The sequence below is a fragment of the Oryctolagus cuniculus genome, chromosome 7 (genome assembly GCF_964237555.1).
Source record: "Oryctolagus cuniculus chromosome 7, mOryCun1.1, whole genome shotgun sequence".
Taxonomy (NCBI): Eukaryota; Metazoa; Chordata; class Mammalia; order Lagomorpha; family Leporidae; genus Oryctolagus; species Oryctolagus cuniculus.
The window spans coordinates 5,360,177-5,382,300 of record NC_091438.1 but is presented as its reverse complement, the minus strand read 5'-3'; the positions used below and the strand labels follow the sequence as shown (position 1 = coordinate 5,382,300).

Below are 22,124 nucleotides of genomic sequence, written 5' to 3'. Positions count from 1 at the left end.
GCAAAAGGGCACACTGTTTGGTTTGCGTTTGGAGAGTGTTTAAAAACGACACCCGGTTCTTGTTAGTGCTTTGGAAATCAAGGATGGAAAATCCTGGAGAATGTGACAGTTCTCCATGATCCGTTAATGAGAAGGTACAGTTTCCCTGGGGTACACACCCATGACTACCGTTATTCAGAGTTTCACAAAGGAGGAAATCCTGGGTTGGCTTGTAAGCCCCAGTGACCCACATTTTACACACATTTGGAAGATCTCCAGGATCTAGAGTCGTGAGGTATCTTCCTCAATGCCCTTGCATATCTCAGGCAATAACTTTGACCTCCATTACCTCTACATCAGCAACTCTGGAGGTGCTGACAAAGGATGGTCTCCCCTGTGCCAAACATTGGATCAGCTGTATATATACAGTGTGTATATACAGTGTACATATACAGTGTAGGTATCATTAGTCAGTCCTCCCCTCTTTCTGTACCAAGAGTAGGGATTTGAGGGCCAAAGAGATGAAGTTACTTGCCCAAAGCCCAAATTGGAATCATGTCATTAAAGTGAACTTACCCCTTAGAGAACAATGAGAGTTGACAGTAGGGTAGAGTGACAAGGGCCAGGCTGTAGAGGAAATACAGCCACAACCAGAGACAAAGAAAAGCTGACCCCTCCTCCCAACACAGACCTTGAAAAGTGGCTGCTCGCAATTAACTAGTGGAGCAACTGCCCCCTGTCATCTTGTCTACGGAGGGAAGAGTCCTAAATTCTGTTTCTGTAACCCCAGTCATAAATCTGTCCTAATAAATCTGCCCCTGGTATCTCTTTTACAAACATACCAGGCCCACCGACCACTGGAAGTGTGGTCCCAGGTCACGCAGGCTGGAGTTTAAACCCACCAATGCTGTAACAGCTAAGGTGTGATGCTGATGAATCTATATATACTGTAAGAAACTTGGGACTGTCGCTCAGTTCTCGGGAAATGGTTCCAGCTGGGCCCGCTGGTGTAACAAACTGCTTGATCCTCCACGGTCTCTGATGCCTGTTAGAATGGAGGGAGCCCTCCCACCCTTGGTTTCTGTAACTAGGCTACTGTCCTCCACTTCAAGATGTTAGCAGGATAGTCAGATCTTCAACCAAATTTGGGACTTGGTAGGCATAGGGTTCTGCACCTAGTTGCTATACATGAATCATCGTGTCTGGTGGTTTTGCTAAGCATATTTGTGTTTAAGTATAGCGAAATCTTCCAGAGGTTCAGGTGGTCATTATAATAAATTCTCTGATGAATAAAGGACAGTGGTCACAGGGGCTCATGTATAAAAGAGTATCCTGGCTGGCGCCGTGGCTCACTAGGCTAATTCTCCGCCTGCGGCGCTGGCACCCCGGGTTCTAGTCCCGGTCGGGGTGCCAGATTCTGTCCCAGTTGCTCCTCTTCCAGTCCAGCTCTCTGCTGTGGCCAGGGAGTGCAGTGGAGGATGGCCCAAGTGCTTGGGCCCTGCACCTGCATGGGAGACCAGGAGGAGGCACCTGGCTCCTGGCTTCGGATCAGTGCAACACGCCGGCTGTAGCGGCCATTTTGGGGGTGAACCAACAGAAAGGGAAGACCTTTCTCTCTGCCTCTAACTCTGCCTGTCAAAAAAAAAAAAAAAGAGTATCCTGCAACTCCTGCATGGGTTGTCTGCTGGGGGCTGTCATTCCTCCCAGGCAGAAGCTTCTAGAACCTGACTACTGAAGGAGATTCCGTCTGATAAAGCAGGGAAGGCCCTCTAAGCAGACTCCCTGAGTTCAAACCCCTGTGTGTAACATCCTAACTCCATGACCTCTATCAAATTATTAGCCTTTCAGAGTCTCAGTTCCCTCCATAGCAAATGGATCTGACTCATGAGCTGTTCTGAGAAACCAGCAAGTTCAAACGGATTTAAAACTTAGGCTAGAGTCTGGTAAGTATCAGATGCTTCATAAACGACGGCTGTGTTAACAAATGCTTCTCCAGACCGTTTGATGTGCTCCATGGCTGGTGAGTCCCCCAACTCCATACTCCCTGTGTTCATCTCAGCCTTTGGAAAGGTAACCATGACACGGACAGCAACACAGCTGGGCTGCAATACCATTCTTTTCCTGTAGGGGCTTCCCACTCCCTTATGTCAGTGCTTTCTTTCTACACCAAATTCATTAACATCTAATAGGTGTTCGGCAACAAAATAAATAAATGAAAGTTTCAAGGTTAAGATGTATAGAAATAACTGGTTAAAGATAAAACATGGAAGCTAGCATTGTGGCACACAGGGCAAATCTGGCACAAAATATCAGTGCTGGTTTGAGGCCCCATTCCTCTACTTCGGATCAAGCTTCCTGCTAACAGGACTGGAACAGCAGCAGCAGATGGCCAAGTGCTTGGCCCTGCCACCCACATAGGAGACCCAGATGGAGTTCCTGGCTCTTGGCTTCAACCTGGGCCAGACTTGGGTGTTGCAAGATTTCTTTCTGATGGAAAGAACCAACTGATGGAAGATTTCTTTCCCTCTTTCTTGCTCACTTTCAAATAAATAAATCTTGTTAAAAAAATTAAAATGTTCCTTTATTACAGAGCTTTCCTGGTTCTCTGCATGCCAAGGGCTTTGTAAACTTCCCAGTGTGCATGAACACAGGTCTGAGAGGGCCAAAGAGCACCAGGTACCCAAAGTTTCCTGATCACAGAACCCTTCTTTACCCCATACACCGCCCGCTTAAGGAGCATTCATATTTTACCGGACTGAGTTTGGGTAACATTTTATTTGGATTGCCTTAAAATGGTATTTCTCCAAGTGTGGGCTTTCTATCATCTGCTTGTTAAAATGCAATTTTCTGAATCTCACTCAAGACCCAAAGAATCAGATTCTCTGGAGGAGGGGCTGAAGATTCCGCATTTTAACAAGCTCCCCAGGTGCACATTAAATTTTGAAAACCACTGCCTTAAAGGAAATACTCCCCTAGCTTTGCATTTCTGTAAGTTTGAAGCCTGAATACTAAACAACCTTAATAGGAAGAAAGCTGGTTAACTTTCAGTGGCCCATACTTGAAAGAAAATGGGTGTGGTGGGGTAGGTGGTGAGGTTTGATTTTTGTTTTGTTTGTAATTGCATGGCCATAAACAAGCTAGGAATGGTGCCAGGGGATTCAATAATAAATAAGACTCTCAGATCCTGCCTTCAAGGATTTTGCATTCATAATCAAGAAGGGCTCAAGCACCCTACCTACACTCTCAGCATCACCAGAGGACCTTGGCTGCAGTCACCCAGCAGTCAAGTTCACATGGGAATCTGGGGTTCATTCTGTGTGTCAACGTGCTTTTTGATATCTGGAACTGAAGTTGAAGTGGGGACAGGTGCATGCAGTAGGGAACCAGATAAAAGAATCCAATGAAGCGGAGGCTGAGAGTGAGGAGTAAGGGGAAGGAAAACTAATAACTAAGTGAATTATGGGGGAAAAAACCCACCCTGCTGACTCTGTTCAGTTGAAGGCAAGAAATAACAGGATTAGAATGTCAAATTGCTGAGTCCTACAGACCTAACCATAAACCTCCTTTAAGCTGCTCAGCTTTTTTTCCTCTCTGCAGTCACTAATTAAATCGTGCCTTGAAAGAAATAAAATAAAAATGCTTTTTTTTTTGGAGTCACGTAGGTTGGGGGCTGGAAGGGGCTGGTATCTGGTCAGTGCACACTGGGAATGGCAGTTAAAGGAGAAGGGACTTTAGGAAAGACTCAAGCTGATAGAGCGCCGGTTTATATCTGAAACTTTTCATAATCACTTACTTTATGTGCAGGCTGTGTAGCATCTTATCTTCCTAGGTAAGCTCTTGGCACTAATCAGCAGTAACCGAAACAAGGGGTAGGGTTTCCTTTCCAGTGTGATTTATACAGAACTGTAAGCCTCAGGCTTCCAGTGCACATCATAAATACAATCTGAAGGTCAAAATGACCCACATTTCCAACAGGAAAATGACCGAAGTTCAGCAGTCACAAACCAGAGCAGCTCACCACTTCAGCATCCTCTGCACCACCACACCGTCCACCAGATAATGCCTCTACAAACTGTCCAGCTTCGTGCAAATACAGCTTACTGCACGGGTAGGTACACTGAAGTCTCCTCTCCCTCATTCTATCAAAGCACAATGTCTGTGTCCTAAGCTTGCTAGTTGGTATCTTCATGATCAGATTTCTCTCTCTAGCACCTGAGGCCACCACGAGTCCATTTTCTGTGTCACTTCCTTCTCCTTACCCGAGACAAAAATGCCATCCCATCGAATAAGAACTGAGCCGACTAAAGCCCTCAAAGAGACGTTGCTGGCCCTGTGTTCTTCTGTTGTTTTCCTGAGCAAAATCTATCATGACTCTATATGCATATGGCATATGTCAACTGTTTTAAAATTAGCCAATTTTCCTAAGTATAAAAATGGATTTTTGTCGTATCACAGGAACCATAGATCACAAAAACAAACTAGTTTTTGTTGTGGCTTTTTTCCCTTTCCAGAATGCATTAAGTCTTTTTAAGTCACTGCCAAATCCATTTTGCTCACTGCATTTGTGAGATACATTTAAAGAAACCAAGCAGCAGAAGAAAAAAATCTCATCCATACAGTGCTGTCACCTGGAATGGAATCTAATTCATTACCAAATCAGCCACACCTAGGAGGCTGGATTGCCTCACCTGCTTTTAGATAATAAATAAAAGACAGCATTTTCATTCTGCCCTGCACAGAATATATGAGAACATAATAAAAATAAGATTAAGCACCCCCTGTCATTTATTGAGTGGTCTCTATATATCAGACACTAAGTGTTACCTGCATATTATTTCATTTCATCCCAAAACAATCCTATGATGTGAGCTCTACTATACCCATTTTACAAATGTGAACACTGAGGCTCACATAGGAAAGTACTTGGCAAGATCACATAGCAAAGACCTGAATGCAGTTAATCGTCCCCACAGTCCCACCTCCCTGCCTTCTCTTCTCTCAATGGTGAGGTTCTCCCACAAGAAGGAAAATCCATGAGACTTCTAGAGACACGGCGTTGAGAGGCCAATAGGCACCTGTGACAATTCTTGCATTCCCAGAGTTGCAGTACTCTCTTGATTAGGACGAGATGAGTGTTATCTTCAAGGACTGTGGATTCCACGTGAGCCCTGCTTGGAGCCCATGTACTGAACGGACAGCCTAGGGGTCCACTTTGAGGGGCCTTTGGTTCCTCTCCAACGGGAGAAACACCAGTCGGCTACTTGGGTTAAAAGTCTGTGCTTTTTTCTTGTGAATCGCCCCAGTGTTAATTGGGAGGGTGGCACATGGGATCATTATTGGCCATTAATATTTCAGCACGAATTAGCTGATGAGGTTCCTGTGAGACCTGAAAGGCCCCGGGGCACACACAGCAGCATCCTGCTGGAGGTGGCAGGGTCTTGCCCAGGGGTCCCAGGCAGCAGCAGAGGCGGGGTGGGTGGGGCAGGGGAGGCCTACAGAAGGACCGGGGCTGACCAGCATGGCTCCACCAGGACTGCTTCGACAAGGCGGCTGCTCTCCCTACTCTGCACGGTGCACACGCAGTGCCCGCTGCCCTTCTCAGCCCAGGGTTTCAGGAAAAGCTGGTGCTCCAGGCAGCCTCGGCGGCCGGGGGCCGTGTAACACAGCCTTTTGCCTCTAGGGGTCTCCCGTGCCCCGAAGCTGGAGGAGACGGATACTGGTGCTGTTATCCTTGGGGACTCAAATCCCAAGGGGTAAGGGGTGAGGCTTGCGGAAGCAGAGAAGGCAGGCAGCGCGCCTCCGGGACCCCCTGACCGCCCACCCTGCTCACCCACCTGCCCTGCTCCCGCCTGGCCACGTCTTTATGCTAGGGCGAGGCGGGAATGAGCTGCCCCGCAATCCTGACCCACAATTGAAGCGGTTCTGAACCTCAAGGGGACTCCAAGGACTTCTCCCGACAGCCCCGCCCCACACCCTTCCAGTAAGCGCCCCGCAGATGCTGAGAGTTCAGCTGCGCGCTCAGCCGGGCAGCCTGGGGCTCAGGGAGCTGTGCAGGGGCACGGGGGTTGGGGTCCAGGCGGTCCTCCTGGTCACCAGCTCCTCCTGCCACGGGGCTGGTCCCTGGTGGATGAAGAAGGGATGGAGCCCTGCGGGATGGAGCCAGTGCCCTGGGAGGCCTGACCACCATAGGAAAACTGGTCTTGGAAGGCCAGGGTATGCGGAGACCTTGTGGTGTTTGTAACATCTCACAACCAAGGAGTATTGGAAAAAGCAAGAAACTTAGGGAGGAACTGTTAGCCCCAAGCCACTGTTGAAGCTGCGGTGGTGAGGTTGCCCAAACTCCAGCTCTGGACTCCAGTCTGGGAAGCAGGTTTGAGCCCAATCCCAGGGCTCCTGAGCTGGGAGATCCTGGGTGGCTGACTGAACCTCTCGAGACCTGGGTTTTCTCCCCTTCAGAACAAGAACAGTAGTATCTATTTCAAGACCCCTACTTCTGGCCCTCAAGTCAACACACCATGGATCAAAGTTCTAAATGTTAGGCTTGCCTCCCACCATGAAAGTACTAGAAAAAAACACGTCAAGACATTGGTGTAGGCAGTAATTTTGGGGATAAGACCCCCAAAGCATAGACAATAAAGGCAAAAAGTAGACAAATAGGATGTTCCCAAATGAAGAAGGAAACCATCAATGGGGTAAGACAACTAACAGCATGGGAGAACACAGAGGCAAACTCTGCACTGGATGAAGGGTTAATATCCCCATATAGGAGAAGCCCCCAAATTTGAATATAGATCCCAAACAATACAGTTAGGAAATGGGCAAAAGACCCGGTTCTCAAAAGATAAAATACAAATGGCCAACAAACACATTTAAAAATGGTTCTTATCACTAGCCATTTAGGAGATACAAATAAAACCACAATGACGTATCATCTCACTCCAGTTAAAATGGCTGTTATCAAGAAGATTAAAAAAATAGCAAATGCTGGTGAGGATGTAGAGAAAAGGAAACCCTTATATGTTGTTGGTAGGAATGCAAATGAGTACAGTCATTATGAACAGTATGGAAGTACCTCAAAACACTAAAGATAGATCTACCATATGACTCAGCTATCCCACTTCTGGGAATATCTCCTAAGGAAATGGAATTAACATATGAAGAAAATACCTGCACTCCCATGTTATTGCAGCACTGTTCACAGTAATCAAGAGATGGTATCAACCTAGATGTCCATCAATAGTTTAAAAAAAAATACACATGTACAAAGAGTATTACTCAGCCATAAACAAAGAAATCCTGACATTTGCAACAAAATTGATGGAACTGGAAATCACATTTAGTGAAATAAGCCAGACACAGAAAGATATGTGTGTGTGTGCATCTGAAATAGTGAGTACTAGGGGCTGGGAAGAGTGAGGGGGAGATTGGAGAAAAGGTACCAAAATGTAGTTGGGTGAAAGTAACAGGTTTCCGGTGTTCCATGGCACAATATTGTAACTACAGTCTAAGATAATGGAAATGGGCTAATTGGCTGGCGTAATTTGTTTATGCTGAAATATACTGAAATATTGCCTTGCACCCTGTAACAATATACATATATTTCATGTTAATCCAAGATTAAAATGAATTAATTTTAATTACGGTCCCTTCATAGGAGTTGCTGGAATAGAATGAGATCTAGAGCTAGCACGTTCAGTGTCCAGGACTGTGCCCGGCACACAGCTGGCTGGCATTTATTCACAGACATTGAATTTCATGCATTTTCCATCCTTGACAACAAAGGAGAACAACAGTCATTTGTCCCAGTCTGGCCGAACTTCACTGATGCATCTGGGCTGGTGAAAGTCTTACATTTTAAAATCAATTTCAGTGTGTCACCTGTTATTTTAAATGAATCACAGGTCTTACTTTTTAAAGGACTTGAGAAGCGCAGTGTGTTTAAATGTGCCTTTGACAACCTTTAAATTCCAAGGAGGTACCTCAAAGCAGCCCTTGCAGATAAGGAAGGAGAAGTGGTGGGTGCAAGAATTCCAGACCCCAGAGCTCCAGGCTGATCCCAGTCAGGGGTCTGCGTCTCTCTGCCTTCTAGATTGAGGTTCTAGGTAAGTACTCATTGAATAAAGTCTACTGATTTTTACGAAAGGCTAGAAAGCACTGCAGATGTGTTCGTGTGCAATGCACAGAAACCTTTCCCTCCAAGTCCAAGGCCACTCTTCTCATTTTATTGGCTTTGAAAGCATGCGCTTTTGAAAACGGAGCACACCTGTACTCAGAAACGGACGTACTCGAGATATTCAGCCCAAGTGTGTTAAGTATCCAGTAGGTGTAAGACATTGCACTAGACACTCTGCAGCGTGTTCTACATACAACAATCCCCTTGGCCTGCTCCCAGAAATCCCCAGTATCTAACAATGCTTCCATCCAGTCTGCGCAGGGCAGCTCAGGGCTTAAGTAACGACTCTTACTTCGATCCCAAAGGTACCCTTTGCCCTGGCCATGACCTAAGACATTGACCACACAGCAAAGCTTAACACTGAAGGGAATGGGCTTCGGTATCTGATGGACCTGGAGTCAAATATTAGCTCTGCCGCGTCTCAGCTGTGCAACTTTGGTTTATGTTACTTGTTCTCTGATTATTAATTTCCTTAAACAGGAGAAAACAACCTGTCTCAGTGGGTTCGTTAGATGATTTGGTAAGACAATGCCTGGAAAGCATTTCGCGTGGTGCCTGGCATGTATTCACTATTATTCCCAGGATGTGTCTGATTCTCTGGCCTCCAACAGTGGATACCCCAGCTACTACCAAAGCTGGTTCCCATTATTGCTTGCCTTGGAGGTCATCACCTGAGTAGCTCTCCCATGAGTAGCTACTATTATCTGAATGCACGTTGTAAGCCAAGCACATTGTTGTCTTGAAGCCTCACCATTTTTATGCATGCTAAGATGCTGTCATTTCCATTGGATTAGGTGGGGATACTGAAGTACACAGAGGTCATGCAGCATAGCTAAGGTCACAGAGCAGGCAACCAAGATGGGACTGAAGCCCAAATTTGTCTTGCCCAGAAGTCAGTGACCTCTGCCCCCTACCTCTCGGAGCTTCCCAGGGTGGAAGGGCAAGAGCCCCGAGTCTGAATGTCAGCTCCTCTGGGCTCTGCCTTCCTCAGGTTCTGTAAGATAGGAACGGTACTTCTTTCATAAGGGTGCAATAAAAATTAAATGAGAAAATAGAAGTAAAAAATGAGAATAGAATTTTTCTCATAAAACAGGTTTTGGATGTATATTAAATATGTATGACCTTGCCCCACCCAAATAATTTATTTAACATTTTATTATGAGAAAGATTCAGAGAGAAGATATAGATGTACAGATGGGTATAAAGGCAGCCTGCATGTGTGTGTGTGTGGATATGTAACTATGTATGTGTGTGTATGTATGTATTATACATAAAGTGCCATCCAGCTCACGGGACAGAACCCCGTTGGCATCGCAGAAGCAGCCCCCGTGTGTCCCTCATGATCAAATTCCCGTCTCTCCCTTCCTTCAGCCCATTTCACTTCTCATCTTGTTAGAAGATAATTTTCTTTTCCCCTTTTGCTCATGCCTCTGGGTTGTCTCCAGCCTGTTTGCTGTGCCTGTCACTCCACTAAGGTTCCGAGTGACATGTCGTTCACAGGAGAGAAGTGAAAGTGGTTCAGCAAAGAGAAGGGGTGTGTGTGTCCTCACACCTTAGACCCTGATCCACAAGCCATGAGATAGGTCTGAAGGCCAGGAGAGGCCCTCAGACTGGCAGAGGAGAGATCTACAGACTCTTGGACCCTACGGCTCCCCATAACCACCCAGGTCTGAGTCTGGCGCCTCCAGTGGTGAGGAGTGGACATGACCTCGGCTGAAGCTCCTCTTTATATATCCCCGGATTCAACCCTCCTTGGGATCTCTACCTTTTTCCTAATGCCATCTCAATTTGAATGTTACCTCCTCTGAGACTTTGACACCACCTCAGTCACCCAATTTAACCTCTTCATTATCCGTACCTGAAAACCTCGCTTACATGTGTGTCTGTGTGTTTATTTTTCTGTATATCATAGTAACAAAGAATACAGACTGATGATCTAAACGTGGTTAGGCTGCCATCTCTCCCTTGGACCTTGGACCACATGTTCAACATCTCTGGGCCTCCAATTCATCCATAAAATGGGAATAACAAACCTACTTACCTTATAGGATCCTTAGTGAAGCAACTGAGTGGGTAATGTGTAAAATCTTCTGGACAGTGCCTGGCACATAAGTAGTCTTGAATTGTTAGCTATCAGCAGCAATGCCCAAAATAACCATTATTATCATAATTATCTGCATATCTTCCCTCTAGAATGGAAGCAACTTGATGGCAACTTGATCTGTGCTGCTGTCATCACCAGCGCCTTAGATAAGACCCCCGCACATACTCATAATAATATACTCAATAAATATCTCCAGAGAAATAGATCTTAGTACCCCAATCAAGCAGAAGCTAGCCACATAAACAAATCATTACAGTGTGGTGAGTACAGTGCAAAACCAGAGATCGAGTGAGATGTGTAGGAGTATGGAGGAGGAGGCAATTAATCCTATCCCAGAGTCTCTAAGAAGCTGTCACAGAGAAGATAATATTTACAGAGTCTGGAGGCTCAGCAACCCTGCAGGAAATAGAGAACAGGACAGGGGTAGGTTCTACAGGTAAACAACACAGTGCATCTAAGGGCTCCAGAGTGCTGAGGGCGCTGTCTGCGGCTTCAAACAGTTCAGTGAGAAGGCAGGAGTGGGAGACATGCATTAAGAGGCTGCTAGCCCAGCCCAGGAGCTAGCCCAGGAGCTTCTGGTTGTCAGGCTGAGACTATGGTGGAGAGTCACAGTAAGAGAAGTGGAATCCCACCTACCACAGTGAGAGGCCACCCTGGCTGCAGGGAGGAGATCACACTGGTTGTCCAAGGGGCGGGGGGGGCGGTGTTAAGTCCTGGAAAGATCCAGGTAAGAAGAGAAGCAAGCCTCACATTTGAGAGGAGGAGGTGGGGAGGGCAGCGTGGCTTGAGAAGTCATTGGCAGGTAGACCTCAGTGGGTCGCAGTGATTGGCTGGATGTAGGAGGCAACGAGAGAGAATGGAGCCCAGGTTCACTCGCATTTCATAATCATGCCTCTAGCGATTCGATTGTGCCATTAGCCAAAGTAGGGAATTTAAGGAAAGCAGTGGTTGTATGTGGGCATTGATGGGTCCTGTGACTTCTGTTTCGGACATTGTTAACTTGGGAATATCAAAGTGAAGATGTTTAACAGTAAAGGGGATGGCATTTGTTGCCTAACTCCAGTGCACCTGAAACTGTTTGGAGGTTTATGTACTTTATTTTATTTAACACCTAGAACATCTTTTCAGAGAAAGGGTGTTATTTTTATTGTGTAGGTGATAAAACCGGAGCACAGAGAGCCAATGACAACCTCTCTTACATGGTTAACACTTAAGAACAGTCGGTAGATCTGTTTGGTTAACCAGGACTGAATAGAATACATATATGAAAAATATTAGAAAATATAATAACAAAGATAATTTGGGGGCAGATCATGGCAAGCCTTGAGCGGAGATATAGAACCACCCTACAGGGTTTTGTGAGAATCAGATGAGGTAATCCCTTAAGACTTTTTGTGAACTATAGCGTACAGAGCAAATATGGGGAGTTAAAGTGATGGTCGAACCTTATTTCATTGAGTAACAATAGTAACATAATAATGAATGAGTTACAATGTTCACAGCTATAAATATTAAGTAGAATTCAATCATTACATCTTCTCCCCATTCTTCTCATTGACAGATCCACAAAATAATCTTTAACATAGCATTGACTGCTTTCTGCTCACTATCAGCATGTCTGGTTGGGAAAAAAAGAAAATGCTTACAGGGACCAACCAGAATGTGGTAGAGATGAGAAAAACAGAAGATGTAAGCATCAAACACACTCAGCTGATCCTAACTGTTGTGTCCTCACATGCTTCGGCGTGAATCCTAGAGATCAGTTACATGACTGTTGCTACTGTCAGGCAGAAAGTCAAAAATATTAGGATAAAATTACCAAGCCTCCCACCTGCTTCATTGCTTGTGAACTGACAGGTAAAACACTACACAAGGCTTGCGGGCCCTCCTCAAATATAGAGAGGCCCATGCGAGTTATTTGTGTCTTCATTGGCCTTACATTTCAGAAATACTGAATTCACTCTGGGCTACTGACCACTCCTTCCATGCTTTCTATCTTTCTATATTTCTGGCTACTTTTGTGTCACGCCTCTGCCCTTTCTCCCTATAAACCTGTCAGTATTCTGCAGGGCCTAGACCAGCAGTGTCCAAAAGAAATACAATACCACCCAAATATAACAAGTTTAACTTTCCTAGTAGTCACAGTAAAGAGTTAGAAGAAGTGGGTGGGCTACTATTAACATTTTACTTAACCCCCCCGTATCCAGAATATTATCACTTTAACATGTAATCAATATGAAAAAGTCAATGAACTATTACACATCCTTTTATAAATTTATTTTTCAAATTCCAATGTGAGTTTTACATGTACAGGGCACATTTCCAGTGTGAAGGAACTCCTTGCGACTAGTGGCTGCCATGTTGGACAGCCCAGGTAGAGCCCTGTCCTCTAGCTCAACCTAACATTCCAGACACATGTGCATTTCATGGGGGCTTCAGTAAAGGAGATGGTGAGACTGGCATTTGAAGATTTCTTGCTATAATAATGCTGCTTAAGTTTGCTGCCATCTGCATGGCCGAGTGACACATTGAGGAGGACCCAGGGTAGATGTTTGGCGCAGGGCTGAAGTCACTGCCTGGGATGCATCCCATATTGCAATATGACTTTCAAGTATGCCTCTTCTGCTTGCAGTCCAGCTTCATGCTAACACATATCCTGGGAGGTAGCAGATAACAGCTCAAGGACTTGAATCCCTGCCACCCACATGGGAGACTGGGAAGGAGTTCCAGGTTCTGGGCTTCAGCCTGGCCCAACCCTTGCTGTGGTGGACATTTGGGAAAGAAACCCATAAATGGGAAATCTCCCTCTGTCTTCTAGTCTTTCTACCTTTCAAATGACATGGAAATAAATAAAAAGTAAGAAGAAAAGAGGGCTAAAGCTGCATTTTAATTGGCCAGAGGAACCTGGCTACAATACAATGGAGAAGCCCATCCCCCTCACTCCCAACTATAAGGGGCTTTCATCTGCACCCACTACCCACACACCTAGGGGCCTAGACTCTCAGTCAGCATACCTGCCAGAGGATGCTTCTGAAGTGTGAAGAGAAAGTGCCTCACATCAATTGCTTGCGTGGTTGTTGACCACAGGAGTCAAGGGTGACAGCAAGGCTTGGGGGAGGATTTTCAAGAGAGAGGGAATGTCCCTTGGCACCTGTTCCCAGAGTGAGCTCCTGGGGTCAAGCAAGCAACCCCTGGGTTCTTGGGGACTTTCCTCCTGATCTGAGAGGAGTCACAGTGGACTTCAGGCAGGTCATTCTACTCTCATGGCCCTCTGTGCTGGAACGTGGCCACCCAAACCACCAGCAACACGCACCATTAGCGGATGTCTCAAACCCAGCGACAACTGGTAAAACGAGTCGCGGTGCCACCAGGCCCCTCCCAGCGGCTATGCTTTGCCTTGACGCTTTTTCTCTGAGAGAAAGAAGTTGCCCTGTTGGAGCCATCCTGTGTGGTTGGCCGGCCACAGCCTTCTGGTAGGCCCAGCCTGGGCCCTTCCTCAGTACCAACCAGGCTGGCAGGCCGCATCTTCCCTCTCCTGCTCGGCAGAGCAGTCACAGAACCCTGTGATACAGCTGCGGGCTACACCCCACCTCCTCCAGCTTTTCTGTGGTCTCCTCCTTTGTGACTGCTACAGCATATGTTTTATTAAAAGAGAAAGAGAAGGGGAGACAAGAGGTTATGTACATGGGCGTGCTCAGGAATCTTAAGATTGAAAATCTCCTGCTCAATGCTAAATGCCTAAGGGCTTTGGCATTTTGCCGGCTCCAAGAAAACCCCAAGAGGAACATTTGGGTGGGGAAATAGGAAAAGGAAGAAAATCAAAGCCTTCTCAGGAGATTCTGATTCTAAACTATGAGAAAAATTTTTCAAGTTCATGAAATTTGCCTGCTTTCCCCCAATATCATTCGAATTTTGGATTTGATGTTGATAAGCTCTCTGACCTTGAGCAACATTTTCCCCATAATGTATGGATGAGACTTGAGGGTGGGTAGAAGGCCAGGTGATTTTTCGATGCCAAATGAGATACCCAACATACCACAGTCCTCGGCCTGAGTGCTAGGGTAACTTCCTCTAGGCCAATATATATTTTAACAAATTATAGCAGATGGGTAGTATTTCCAAGGTGCAAGGGGAGAGGTGGCCCAGCGTAAACCCCAAGGAATCCTGCAAGCCCTGAAGTTTCCGGCATTCTCAGCTGTGTTGCAGTTGGCACCTCTGTCAGCTGGAACCCGTTCCCCCTCTCCCCTTTTCCAAATAAATCCCATCTCAGCCCTCCTGGCTCCACAACTTCCCTTCCTCCTTTGGAAAACTGGCAGTCCTCGTTCTCCACAATCAATGGCAGGTGCATTAGGTCAGCCTGATGCCTTCTCTTGGCATTTACCTTTTCCCAGGTGCAGGCCTCCTCTCCTAATTCAATTGGAAGATCATTGAGGGTGAAGCCAGGACTTGTAGGACTCCTATTCCACAGCCCCTTGGTGTGCCAGAGTAGCAGCCCGTGTCACTGCAACCACTTGTGCTTGTTAAGTAGAGAACAGCTGAATCAGATCACAATTACTCAGATTAAGCAATGCCTTAGAAGCATCTGGGGTCGGGGTAGGAGCAGAGAGACCCAGAACTCTCTCATAGCTCCCCAGACCTGCTGTGTGCCCAGCATAAACCTCCTCCTCGTTCTAAGGTTCTCTGCTCTCCCTGTTTCCAAGGAGTCAAAAATCACCCTAGCTCTACTTCTTAGGGTAATCAAAGATAACCGAGACAATAAGCTGTGTGAGGATTAATTAGATGAGCTCTGAAAAATGCTCCCAGCTTTTTGGGAAAAGGATGCCACTGTAAAACGTATCAAGGTCTTCTTATTTAATGGAAAGAGTTGAATCAACAAAATTGCACAGCACAGTGGAGGAAGCAAAACTCTAACCAAGAAACCTCAACAGGAAACCTCCGAGTCAGCAGAAAGTGCCCATGCACCTGTCTCAAGTCCCTCCACATGACCTCTCTCCTTTGGGAGCTGGGGAGGGGTTTGGGAGCCGCGTCGCCTAGGGCATCTTTCTGCAGGAAGCTCCCCAGGGGCAGGCCTGTGCTGATGCCAAATGAGACACCCAACATGCCACAGGCCTCGGAGCAGCTGCTGATGCAGGGGTGTTGTTTGCACCGCGGCCTTGCTCAGTAAACAACCTGTCGGAAGGAACACCCAGAACCTGATCCTGAGAGCTGGACAGAGACGGTGCTCTCCAACCTCGAGAGCAGCCCAGTGCTGGCCAAGCAGGAGCCTTCCCTGCTCCCACACTGCCCCTTATGTCCTGTCTTGTGCCCACACTGCAGCCCACATCCCTCCGTTCTGGGAGACAAAGCCAGCTCCGTTTTTAGTAAGGAGAAGACAGCAAGAGTCAAGAACAAATCTGTCTTTTCCACGGCTGCAGCCCAGCTGCCGAACCCTTCGGAGCCAGCTGCCCCTGTTTCAGGCAAGATGACAATCTGACCTGTGCTTTTCTGCCTTACCACAGCACAGCAGAGCACAGCACAGCACCCATCCTATCCCTCTTCAAGGGGGCAAAGCATCCATCTCTTGCCAGAGTAAGCAGGTGCTATGGTATGGATAAGCCAGGATCTTAGGGGCACCATTGCTTGGTCATGGCCTCAACGATGCCAAGCAACTTATTCTGAGTGGCAACTCCAGAGGGCCATGCTTTAAACGAATAGCATGCACTCGACTGTGTGAAGTCGAGAGGGGAAAACACACAAACTCTCGCATCACTTTGCTGTGGCCTGATGTCATCAGACTGCCCCCCAGGGGATTTGGTAAAATACTTTAGCTGCTTGGTTAATACTGGCATTGCATGTATTCTGGAGAGCATGGAGAGCGCGTGCGTGCGACCAGTAGAGCCACTTCCACATGTACATGTCTGGAGGAAGACAGAGGCAGAAATCCATGACTTACAATATAGCCTTCATCTTTCCGATTGGTCTAGGCTCACATATCACTGTCCCTGCTGGCTTAGGCTCTGATGACCCAGCTACAAGCACGGCCTTTCAGAATTGTTATTCTTTTAACAAAACATTTGTTCCTACTCATGGCACCCTGCTCCCTGGGCTGGGAAGAGCACACACACAGTTCTTTACCGAGGGTCTGTTCAACCACGTTGCAGTGCCCTAGCTTGATTATTCATTAATGTTTGGCTTAGGTCTATATACCTTGGATAAATACACACCATGCCGAGGGGCTGCTTGGTGAGGAGCAAACTCCTAGGGGCTTAGAACAGCAGCTCACAAGTTCATGCTCTGACTGGGCAGGGCCACTCCAGGCATCTGTGGCCTGGGCAGAGTGCTACACAAGCTTGCTTCTTCTGTAGGCGGCCTGCTCTCTGCATACAGCTGTGAGCAGAGCACGCACACACACACACACACACACGCCACCAGCAGCATTCGCCTGTGGACCCAGATGATCAGACACGGGGAGAGCGATGTGCCAGATGATACCGGTCCACCCTTCCTGCCGGCAAGGCAATGTTATCCTCTAACGCCCAGTGCTCTGCCGGCCCCAACTCAACTGATGGGGCTTCTGCCACCACCCTGGGGAGACTGTTTGCACCCTCCAGGGCTTACTCTTTGCAATTCTTTCCTTGCTGCATGGGCACGAGGGAAAGGAACTGTTCTCCAAAGACAGGGCTCTCTGAATCTGTGAATATAAACGCACCCCCTATGACAACCGCAATTCTTCGGGGGTCTTTCCCAAATCTAGTGAACCTTGTGCAGTTCTGCCCAGCAGCCGCTCGACAGGCAAAATCCCATGTCATCCTGTGCAATTAGGCAGCGCAGTTGGGTTTCTGCAAGCTAATGGGAGTTGTGCTAACTTTGAAGACTTAAACCAAGCGAAAGCAATATAGATCAGGCAGAGCGCCCAAGCCCGGTGACAGCCGTGCAACACCGGGAGGCAATACCGGAGCGATCCGGGGCTCAAGCCCGAAGTCCACTACTCAGCTCCACAAGACAGAAACTAAGCGAGGCAGAATGGGCATCAGGAACCAGGGCTGAGCGCTGACAAAACGACCCTCCCCGCCAGTGGACACAGCAAAGGACAACGAAACAGGGAGAGAGGCAAATCGCCCCAAGCCGGCAGTGTTACCTTGAATCCGTGCGCGAGCCCTGCTTGCTGTATCAGCCGCTCCCCAAACCTCCAACGGCTGGGAGGAGACTCGTCAAAGATTCCAGATCTGTGTGCAACATCTCCAGTGGCAGCTCTCCAAAGTTTTTACTTCATGATTTCTTATGGCTCTTTCTCGTTTGCGGAAACGCCAATGCCTCCCCCTCAGCGAGTGAGAGGGAACGGATGTCTCTTTTCAAATTCGCCTGCTCCCCGCTTTGCTGTCGCCGCCGCCGCCGCCGCCAGACCACTTGCCTGCTGCTTCCCCGCCAAGCAGCACGGATCCCAGCCGCCCCGAGCGCCTCGGAAGCGGGGCTTCGGCGCCGGACCCGGGCGCACGCAGGGTGGGAGACGGTAGCGAAGTGCACAGCCCAGCTGCGGGAGCCCGCTGACCCTCCGCCCGCCGAGGAGGCACCCGGGGTCTCGCCGTCTGCCCAACTCGGGGGAGACTCAGCCACACTCTGTCGCGCCCCACGGCATCGCCTGGCGCGCGGGCAGAGGCGGTCCCCGAGGCGTCAGCGCTCCCGGGGCTGCCGGCCGACCTGCCCGTGGCCTCGGAGCGCGCCGCAGGTGCACGTCCTCTGGCGAGTCTCGTCTGGAGCTCCGGGCTCAGCGGAGCGCAGCCGGGGGAGCCGCGCGCAGCGCTCCAGGCGGCCGGGTCCCAGCGCAGGGCTGCAGCCGGCGCGGCCCGGCTCCGCACCTCCGCGGCGTCACCTGCAGACTCCGGCACCAGCTGAGTGTCTTAAGATAACAATGCTGCCCGGCCTGCCTCGCTCTTTCAGGCTGAGGCACGTAGGTTGTCAGCCAATGGGACCCAGCGCCACGCACCCCGCGCGTGCCCATTGGCCGGGCCGTCAGGCAGGGGGCGGGCTCTGCGCCTCGCCGGCTGCCCCTTTGGTAGACTGGTGGGGAGGGGGCGGCCGCGTTGACCCTCCCAGTTTTGCAGCAGGCACTTCTTGGTGGGCGCGAGGAAGTCCTGGGTAGACCCAGAGCTGAGGAGTTGGAGAGTCTGAGAAGGCCGAGCAACAAGAAGTGGTTGGAGAGCTAATTACATTTTTTCTCATCTTCCTGAATTACAATAATTTGTCCCAGCCCGTTTTGTTTGCTCACTTAAGTAGAACTCCCAGAGATGAGCACCCACTTTGAGCCATTTTCCTTCTAATTTGAGGTTCCATTTGGCTGTGCTGCGCCTTTTAGCCTCTTGAATTACTTAATTAGAAATGGGCCCCCAAGTGAGAAATAGTGTAACACACACACACACACACACACACTCACTCTCAGACATACAGGGGCGAAGGAGGCAGGACTGAGCAAGGGGACTAGAGAAGTCAGAGGGGTTCAGAGGCACTGGCCAGCTGCATCAGGACGCGTTGTGCCCCCACTCCCAGGCTGTGCAGACAAGGGCAGATAAGAGTGCCAGGATTTCAGGGAGAGATTGGGGTGGGGTGGGGTGTCCTGCTTCCGAAGGCGGGAATGGTTTGGAATGGTTTGGCCGCGATATTTTCCTTCATCTCGTTTCACTTCTGTGTGTGTCGGGAACGGGCACCGTGCGTCTCCGTTTGGTTTTAAAGGAAGACCAGAGAAACCAGAACAGGACCAGCCTTGTTTATGGGAAGCAGGTGCTGTTGCTGGGCCTGTGAATTGAGAAAGAAGGAGGGAGGGAAGGAGGGTGGGAGGGAGAGGGGGAGGAGGGCAGGAGACAGAGACTGGGAGAGGGAGAGGGAAGAGAGAGAAAGGGAAACTTTGAATTGAAGGTGAATTCCATGTGTTTGATGACCTACTGGAGATGCAAAAGCAAAATACATCTGGCTAGCCGGCATACTACACTGAGTTTTGGCAAGAGAACAGGAGAGACATAGTTAAAGAACAATTCGGTTCAATAGAGGACCTGGGGCTTGGGGCTGGGAAAGAACTTGGGGAATCCACACCAAGTCATGGGGTTGGGGGAGTGTATGAAGAGGAACACACACAGTCAGAAACATCAGAGATCATTTTATTAAAAAAAAAAAAAACACACAGATGTGGGGCCCCATGGGCTGGCCAGCCATGGGGTCCCCATGTCAGGGTTTGGTCTGATAGCTGTCGTTGTGTCTTTATTGCAAGGCGGATGTTGCTAGTTTCGGTTAGGGCAATGCTTTCCAGCGGTCGGGACTTTACAGAGAAGTTGAGCCTGTCTCGTGAACAACAAGATGGCGCCGAGGACTGTGCAGTGAGCCTGCCTGCTGCGTGACACTTCATCTGATTGGCCCGAGGACGTGTGCACACCGCGTGAACAAGCAGCGGATTGGAGTGTTCGGTGCATGGACTAGAGCCCGCTTGCGATTGGTTGAATTTCGTATATAAGCTGTGTGCCCAGGAAGGAGGGGGCTTTTTTCTCTCTCCTCTCTTCCTCCTTTCATGCTTTCTCTGTCGCTGTTATTTTCTCAATAAAAGTCTACAGAAGACCGATCAGCTGCGAGTATCGTCGTTCCTTTGCGGGCAAGGAAACGGCACACAGATTAAAAAAATGCAGAGGTTTAATGAACCCCGAGTAGCATACACCTAGATTAGCTAAAAAAAAAAAAAAAAAAAAAAAAAAAAAAAAAAAAAAAAAAAAGCATAAAGCAGCCGGATACTCTGAATGAGGAGAAATGAAACACAGCTTCTCACATCACAGTGGCCTTTGTGGTGCCCTGAGTTAAGCCTGAGGCCGCCAGCATCCCATATCCAAGGGCTGGTTCCAGTCCCTGCTACTCCGCTTCTTACCTAGCTTCCTGCTGAAGCTGCTGGGAAGGCAACAGATGACGGCTCAGGCACTTGGGTCTCTTCCGCCTACAAGTGAGATCTGGGTGGAGTTCCTGGCTCTCGGCCTTGGCCTGGCCCAGACCTGTGTGTTGTAGGCATTTACGGGAGTGAATTCTGTCTCTCCCTCCCTCTTTGTTACCCTGCCTTCCAACTAAGTAAATAAATCATTTTGTTGAAGATTTATTCATCTACCTGAAAGCCAGAGCCACACAGAGAAGGAAAGACAAAGAGAAAGAAAGGTCCTCCATCTGCTGACCCACTCCCCAACTGGCCGCAATGGCCAGAGCTGTGCCGACCAGGAGCCAGGAGCTTCCCCAGAGGTCTTCCCATGTGGGCACAGGGGCCCAAGGACTTCTGTCATCCTGCACTGCCTTCCCAGGCCACAGCAGAGAGCCAGATCGGAAATGGAGCTGCCAGAACCCGAACTGGCGCCCATATGGGATGCCAGCATTGCCACACCACAGCACTGGCCCCAATATTTCAAAACTTCATATCTCAGGTACCCACCCTTGAGTCACCCTTATCTGTTTTCCCTCCTAGTATCTCATACAAGTTAGATCTTCCTTCACTATACTTCAGGTATCAGTTTGCCTAAGCTACAAAATATGCCAGGGAAGAGTGGTTTCCTAGGGGCTCCAGCTCTCCGAAAGTGTCTTAGTGAACTGATGAAATCCTGACCTACTGCTGCTGCTCAACTACTGAGTATTTACCCCCAGGATTCTGTCTGGAGACAGAGACCCACTGCACTTGCCCCAGGCTGCTGAGGTTCCTGGAAAAGAGTGTACGGGAATGGGAAAGGAGGAAGCAGCTGAGCGCATGAGTCCTAGTTACAGTGGGAAGAAAGCAAGCATCCCCAGACATATGCAGACAGGAGGAAGGGGATGTAGGGAAACATGAAGGCACCTCGAAAAAAGGAAAACTTACTTGCGCTCTTCTCCTTCAGAGCCCTAAGCCATGAAAAAACAAACTGAGGCCAAATATACATTAAAGGTGTCCGCAGAGGGCCGAGGCGCAGTGGGTTAATCCTCCACCTGTGGTGCCGGCATCCCACATAGGCACAGGTTCCAGTCTCGACTGCTCCTCTTCCAATCCAGCTCTCTGCCGTGGCCTGGGATAGCAGTGGAAGATGGCCTGGGCGCTTGGGCCCCTGTAGCCATGTGGGAGACCTGGAAGAAGCTCCTGGCTTCAGATTGGCCCAGCTTTGGCTGTGGCAGCCATTTGGGGAGTGAACCAGCAGATGGAAGATATCTCTCTCTGTCTCTCCCTCTCACTGTAACTCTACATCTCAAATAAATAAATAAAACCTTCAAAAAATTCCACAAGCATACAGTTGGATAAATTTTCACCCGTATCTGCATCAATATAACTACTACCCACACCATTGCCAGCACCCCAGAAGCACTCTCTGTCTGTTGCTAAGTCAAAACGCTCCACTCTTCCCCCAAGTTACCTGTTGTTCTGACTTGCATTACCAAAGATCATTGTCATCTGCTCTTAAACTTTATAATTTAGGATCTTCCTTCCTTCCTTCCTTCCTTTCTTTCTTTCTTTCTTTCTTTCTTTTTTTCTTTCACAGAGTGGACAGTGAGAGAGAGAGACAGAGAGAAAGGTCTTCCTTTCATGTTGGTTCACCCTCCGATGGCCGTGGTGGCCGGCGCACCGCGCTGATCAGATGGCAGGAGCCAGGTGCTTCTCCTGGTTTCCCATGTGGGTGCAGGGCCCAAGGACCTGGGCCATCCTCCACTGCACTCCCTGGCCATAATTTAGGATCTTATCAAGAATACACTCTGTGTTAGTCTTATTTCTTTCATTCATTGTGATGCCTATGCGAGTTAGCCATCTAGTTGCGTTTTCCATTGCAGTGCAGTATGTATTCACCTGGCCATCTGACATTTATCTGTCCTCCTTTCAATGGCTATTTGGGTGACTTCTACGGTGTTGTCTATTTT

General features: G+C 48.5%; 1 protein-coding gene across 1 annotated transcript in view; it reads right to left on the bottom strand.

The window, feature by feature from the left end:
• The window catches only part of BRINP2 (BMP/retinoic acid inducible neural specific 2), a 131,794-nt gene extending 113,642 nt beyond the window's left edge, over window positions 1–18,152 (bottom strand). The window contains exon 1 of the mRNA XM_008263810.3: window positions 17,374–18,152. The gene's annotated coding sequence lies outside the window, so the exon portion shown is untranslated. The remainder of the gene's footprint in view (window positions 1–17,373) is intronic.
• Between the last annotated feature and the right edge of the window lie 3,972 nt (window positions 18,153–22,124).